This window comes from Bison bison, unplaced genomic scaffold (genome assembly GCF_000754665.1).
Source record: "Bison bison bison isolate TAMUID 2011002044 unplaced genomic scaffold, Bison_UMD1.0 scf7180017864141, whole genome shotgun sequence".
NCBI classification, from domain to species: Eukaryota; Metazoa; Chordata; class Mammalia; order Artiodactyla; family Bovidae; genus Bison; species Bison bison.
In genome coordinates this window covers 2,785,045-2,792,480 of record NW_011494713.1, presented here as the reverse complement: position 1 = coordinate 2,792,480, position 7,436 = coordinate 2,785,045, and positions in this window count along the sequence as shown.

Genomic DNA, 7,436 nt, shown 5'->3' with positions numbered 1-7,436 from the left:
CGGAACTGTAAAATAAATAAATCAATAAATCATATTTTATACTCCTTTGTCTCCTGCAAGGTTTATGTCGCAGTGATAGATATCGATACATACATACAATACTTAACTTGAACCTGATTTGCTTTGCAATAGTTTCAGAGGAAGGAAATATTATTTCACCTCCTGCTTGGTGCAGGGGAAGGAAGGAAAGTCAGAGAAGGATTTTAAAGTGAAGTGAAAGGAATTTGAGTTGCATGTAAAGGAATGGATGTGATTTGGTTAAGTGTGTTGAAAGGGGCAACTTCATGAGAAAGAGGCAGCGGTGAGAAATAGAAACTCTGCTAGGGCACTGATCTAAAACTGTGGTCCACAGCCTAGGAACAGTCCATTAGTATCTCTAGGGCTACTTCCAAATCAAAGGGAAAAGGGTGAAATGTTCAATAAGTTTCTGAGCCTTAACCCTGGAGAAGTGTTAATGGTGAGGAGGGTTGTTTACTAATTTGTCAACTAAAACTCTAGACCACTGGGTAGGATTTACAAATAGACCTACGGCCACTACACACTTTGAATACAAGCTGCTCAGTTGGTTCCCACAGCTGTGCCAACCAGCAGTGGCACTAGAGAAGGAGTTATAGCAAGCCTCTCTGAAGAAAACACCTGTGGTTCTTATTTTGTTCCAGTCTCATCTTTTTTTTTTTTTTTTTACTTTTTATTTTGAAATAATTATAGACTCACATGGAAGCAGCAAAAATAGTACTCCAAAGAGTCCTGTGTACCCTTCACCTAATTTCTCTCTATGGTGACATCTTAAATTTTTGCTGCACAATATTTAACTAGGAAATTGACATGTTAACTGGGCTATAAGCCTTATTCAGTTTTTACCATATTTTTAAATCTTCATTGATTTGTGCATGTGTGTCTATCTGTCCAATTTTATCCTGTGTATAAATTCATGTAACCATAGCTAGATGCCAAGGTACAGAACTATTCCATCATCAGTCTCACCATTTTTTGTCATTCCTATACAGCAGGGGTTCTCAATCTTGACGCTACTGACATTTGAAACCACAGCATTCTTTGTTTAAAGCAATGGGGAGGTGCTGTGCATTATAGGATTTTTAGCAACATCCCTGACCTCTGCTTAGTAGATGCAGGCAGTACAAAGAACAACCAGGAGAAATACTGGTGGTGGTTTAGTAGCTAAGTCGTGTCCAACTCTTGTGACCCCATAGACTGTAGCCCGCCAGTTTCCTCTGTCCTTGGGATTTCCTAGGCAAGAACACTGGGGTGGGTTCTTCTCCAGGGGAACTTCCCAACTCAGGGCTTGAACCTGAGTCTCCTGCATTGTAGGTGGATTCTTTACCATCTGAACCACCAGAGAAGCTGACCTCTACTCAGTAGATGCAGGTAGTACTACCACCCCACCACTGTTAGGACCATCACAACTGTTTCTCAAAATTGCCAAATGTCCCTTGGGAAACAAGCTATACAGACAGCTGATGGGGTCATTCCTACCGCCTACATTTTTCCTCTTTCTCTATCACAAATTGGAATCGCAAGTGTTATCAGTTATCGAAGAATCATATTTTACTACCAAGTTTAGTTAATTCTGAATTGATTATATTACTCATGATGAACCTTACTGTGGGTTTTCTCCAGTATAGGTAAGTATTGCCAGGATTCCATTATAAACTTGCATTTAATCTGTTATTACATTTCATCTGCTCATCTCTTATCAGGAGTCTGAATTTATTCAGGCCTTAAGAGAATGCCTAAAAATATTCATAGGCTATACTCTTTTGACCTCTCTCATGAACAGGTTACTACAGATAATGTGAGATACAGTCCCTAGGGCAAGCACTGAATATCTTACAGAAGTTGTAAGACTGGTTCTCCTGGCAAGGATAAATATTTTTATAATTAGACTCAAGCTTGGTTTTATGCTGTGTAAAACTCCAAGTCTTATGATTTCTTTTCAGAGGAGAAATTTATTCAGAACACATATATTTGGAATGTGTTTCCTGACCTTAGAAGAGGTTAGCTTATATGAAGAGTCTGCCATCTTGTATAAACTAACCAAATGAGCCATGGGGAAACTTTAGGTGTTCTCTGAAGGCAGAGAGAAGGAAGTTAAAGGGTACAAAATCTATAAAGCAAGTCATCTAAGAATTTTAGAGAACAATAATGCTTCTGGGAGGAAAAATTGTTTCCGGCTGCTGGGGAATTTTGTAACACAAAAAAAGGCAATTTAAAGGGATTTCCCTGGCAGTCCGTGATGAGGACTCTATGCTTTCACTGCCAAGGGCCACGTTTCAATCCCTGGTTAGGGAACTAAGATCCCACAAGAAGCACAGCACAGTACAAAAAAAAAAGGGGGGGGGGGGCAATTTATTGATGTGTTTTACAAAGGAAGCTGAAAAGTGTTAAAGAAAAATTAGTCATCTAGTCCTTTCGTTTCATCCAAATAATTCTTAAAACTTTGGTTCTCAAATGACTTGAAAGGTAGATGATAATATGATAGCTTATCTGAGTTCTATAATCTAATGAGAATTGTGAAAGGTTTGAGATTTTCCCCTACTTACAAGCTAAGAGCTTCCTGGAATACTGGCAGAAGACACATGACTCTTAAGACTTTGTTACAGCAGTAGCAGTGGCCAGTGTATTAGCATTTTCTTGCACCTGTACATGCAGTGGGTTGCATTATAAGAGTAATCTCAAGTGTGGGGAGCCCAGATCTTTGAAATGTGCACTAAACTTGTAGCCCTCTGCTCTGGAGGGAGATACTATGTTTTCAAAAACCGCTATACAAATATCCTTGAAAAAAATAGCTTAGAACAAAGACATTGTATAAATTTCCTTTTGCAGCCGTAACAACCATACTTTAGTCACTTAAAGCAACACAGATTTTGCTTAAAGCAGCACAGTTTTCGCTTAAAGCAACACAGATTTTTCTTGGAACTCTGGAGGTCAGAAGTCCAAAATGGATCTTAAAGGGCTAAGCAGAAAGGCTATGTTCCTCTGGAGACTCTAGGGGAGAATTCATTTCTTTCTTTTCCCAGCTTTTAAAGACTGCCCCTGAGAGAGTGGAGGCGGAGCCTGGCATGCTATAGTGCATGGGATCCCAGAGATTTGGATACAACTTAGCAACTGAACAACAACAACAGACTGCCCACATTCGTTGGCTTGTGGCCAAATCACTCAACCATCTGCTTCCATTATCAATTTCCGGGACTTTCCTGCCTCCCTCTTTCCCTTATAAAGATTTTATGATGTTGGTCCCTCCCAGACAGTAGGATCCTTAATCACATCTACAGAGTCCCTGTGGCATGTAAGGTGACAGATAAGTTCTGGGAATTAAGATATGGACACCTTTGGGGAGCCATGATTCTGCACATCAGAGGTGGTCAGTGCCCGTTATTTATAAGATGTGCAGAATTATGAGAGGCCATAAAAGAATTTTCTCCCAATAATATCCACTCCTTGTTTCTACAGTTGTTTGTCATTCTGATTAATCTGACCACCAGAGGCTGGGACCAAATCCATAAAATTTGTTTCATATAACATTTAATAAACTACTATCAATAGACTCAAAGAAGCAGAATGAGGTCAACCTGCAGTATTACTAACCGTGCTCCCCAGGGGTTCAGACCCAATCAGCTGAACAAATCCCACAAACCATCAGAATCTACTTTGGCTGCTTCCTAGATATTGTTTCTGTATTGACTTTTCCCCTTAGCCCAAGGTATTAATCTAGTTAGTTACAGCAGGATGTCTTAGCAGTTGCACATATTTTGCCATGGACTTCAAGGAAGAAATCCAGGGCAATTATTACTGATCATAACAACCCTAAGCAGTGAGCTGAGGCTGGCTTGAACGCCTTCCAGGCTGATGTGATTGTCATCGATCTTCAGCTAAAGTCTGGACAGAATTTTGTCCTACCTCTTCTAATTCAGTGGTTCTCATTGTAAGAATTAACTGCCCACAGGTTGCATACAGATAACAAACAAGTAAGTAAGCCCACTGAGAAACCCCTGCAAATAATCAAGGGCAGCTGCAGTCTAGATAGTTCTCCCAGTAATCTGAGGGCTGAGTGATCTACAGACAGATTTTCTTAAAGGTCTCTTATGACCTCCTTTAAGGTGCAAGCTGCTGTGATTTCAAGAGAAGGCAAGCTAATGCCTAACTTCCACAAAAGAAGTACAGTCCTAGGAGTGCACATGGTGTACCTGGAAAGAAAATGTTGTTGATAATTATTGAAACCCCTTAAATATGATTGGCAGCTGGTTGGTAGGCCTCAGGGTTCCTGGTTCAGTTCGAATAATTGAGTCTAGTCCTTGTTAATGGAGGGACTGCCTATAGGTCAGCAGCCCAAACTGTCCTGTTTATCTATGCCACCTGCCAGTGATTAGTAAGGGCTACAAGAATGGGAGTGGGAAAGATATCCAGAGGTATTGACACATGTTTTACATGGGAGGTGCACAGACCCGGCCATTCCCTGTCATTTTCAGTTGGCTTCTTATTAAAGTTAAGGAGAATGGCAGTTGTGATCAGAGTTATCCTGTGAGGTATGGCGGACCCAGGAGTGAGTTAAATTTAGTGTTTGCTAGTCTAAGGAAAGTTATGACCAACCTAGATAGCATATTCAAAAGCAGAGACATTACTTTGCCAACAAAGATTCTTCTAGTCAAGACTATGGTTTTTCCTGTGGTCATGTATGGATGTGAGAGTTGGACTGTGAAGAAGGCTGAGCGCCGAAGAATTGATGCTTTTGAACTGTGGTGTTGGAGAAGACTCTTGAGAGTCCCTTGGACTGCAAGGAGATGCAACCAGTCCATTCTGAAGGAGATCAGCCCTGGGATTACTTTGGAAGGAATGATGCTAAAGCTGAAACTCCAGTACTTTGGCCACCTCATGCGAAGAGTTGACTCATTGGAAAAGACTCTGATGCTGGGAGGGATTGGGGGCAGGAGGAGAAGGGGACGACAGAGGATGAGATGGCTGGATGGCATCACTGACTCGGTGGACGTGAGTCTCAGTGAACTCCAGGAGTTGGTGATGGACAGGGAGGCCTGGCGTGCTGCGATTCATGGGGTGGCAAAGAGTCGGACACGACTGAGCGACTGATCTGATCTGATCTGAAAGACCCAGGGATCTCTCTAAAAGAAGATCATGAATGCCCCACCTTTTCCTGTGCTTCTCAAGGTCCAAGATGTTCCTTCTCCTAGTGCTAGGATTGTTTTCCTCCCCCACCAAAAAAATCAGTGTGTCCCATTCCAGAAATGGTAACTTCACCTTTTCCCCAGTCACCACCTACTCACACCAAGACTTCCTATCTGGAAGGGAAACAATTTATCTCAGATTGGGACTGGAACCTACGTGCTTGGACTCAAACCCATTCAAATCCCTGCTTGGGACTCAAACCCACATGGCCAGGACCTGAACCCAGCCAAAACCCTGCTTGGGACTCTAACCCACATGGCTGGGACATGAACCCAGCCAAAACCCTGCTTGGGACTTGAACTCATGTGGCTAGGACTCGAACCCAGCCAAAATCCCTGGTCTTTCAACTGAAATAACAGACCTGGTTTCAGGACCTAATGAAAGTTCTTGATGATATTGCAGGAAGAATTCAGTGAGAGACAAAATAACAGGTAAGAAGTGGTTTTATTCAGAGAGAAACATACTCCACAGACAGTGTGAGCCATTGCAGAGGGCAAGTGCAGCTTCAAAATGTGGCATGGTTAGTTTTTATGGGCTGGGTAATCTCATAGGCTAATGAGTGGGAGGATTATTCCATTTGTTTTGGAGAAGAGGTGGAGATTTACAAAAATTGACCCACCACTCACTTTTTGGTCTTTTGATGGTGCCTTGGAACTGTCATAGGGCCTCTGGGTGTGTCATTTAGCTTGCTGATTGAAGATCAAGGTCTAGTCAAAGTTGACCTGTCTGCCATCTTGGAGCCATTGGATTCCAATTGATTTATGTTGTGTCCTTGGGCTATGTCATTCTTTCAAAGGTTGTGCCCTGCCCCCTTTCCTCCTGTTTCAGAAGGATAGGTGCAAAAGACACAGGAACATTTTTCTAAAACATACAGGCACTCCTTATGTCTCCCATTTTGGCCCTTATGGAACATGTTAGGGGACTCAGGGAGCAAATATTCCACTATGTAATCATTATCCTTATAATCTAGGACTATATCCATCCAATGAGAGAATTCAAGGAGCTGAACCAGATTTGAATTCAAATCCTATAGGCTCCGTTTGGCTGGGTTGCCACCAAGAGAGTGTACCAACCCGGAACCAACCCAGCCAGCCGGTAGTTTTCAGTAGGGGAAAGAAAGACATGTCATGCCCACAGTAGACTTCTGAATTTTCAAAGTAGGTTTATAAACTCCTATCCCCTTTGTCCTTATCATTACCTAGGAAGTGGGCAAAAGGAGATGCTTCCTTTCTGGAGACCATTCAGTGACCAAAATACTTAGTATTAAAGCATGTGAACTAGGAGGAGGTGAGGGATATAGAAGAAGAGGTCTTTTTGAGTTGATTTTTGAAGTGACCGTTCCCACGCTCAACAATACCAGAGGTCTGTGGATAGCAGCATGGAAAGTGCTCTAAATACCTTAGCCAGTAGCCCATTATTGAGTGACCTTTGCAATAACAAGTGTACCTTTGTCAGACTGTAAATGGACCAGAAAGCCAAAAGCATGACACAGATTAGTGTTCAGGGGCCGCAGTGGTGTGGTTAGAGTCAGTTGATTGGACTAGACCAATAACACCAAAGCTGAAAAAGGGTCAGGAGCAGCGAGCCATTACCAATAGCCCTGAGACGGGGTCAGAAGTCCAATGTAATCAAATTGCCAGGAGTGGGTGGGGACCACACTCACACAATGTATCCTTACTCCCTGTGAAATGAATGTGTCACTTTTTGTCAGCAGTCCAAGTCTGACATGCAGTGGTAGCCTTTGCATCAGAAACATAGACTCTTCTACTTTGCCCAGTTTATGATGATGGGTGTGGATCATGTCCAGACCATGACGAACACAGGCAGCAATAGTGGCAGTAAAGGCAGTGCAACGCTCTGTCAGCACTTGCCTCCCGTCAGGCTCATCAGGATGGCCCCTACCAGAGATACCTGCATGAGAGACCCAAGTGGTTGGGTCAGCAGCTGTGGTTTGTTTCCACAGTTCACATCCCCAAAGAAGAGTGTATTTAATCTGCCAATCTGTAGTTTTCAAAGTACAGACCAAAGAGCTGGGCTGTTGGCAACAGCCCAAGAGTCAGTACAAATAAAATAACAAGGTTCATCAGGAGGACTGTTGGTAAGAGATAGGAGAGTGGCCTTGAATTCTGCCCACTGAGTGAGGTGACCTTGTGCACTTTTGGTTGTACGTATTAACACTGGGGTTGAACAGCTACAAGATCTCCTGTCAGGTCTCACTGTAGTCACACCATCAGCGA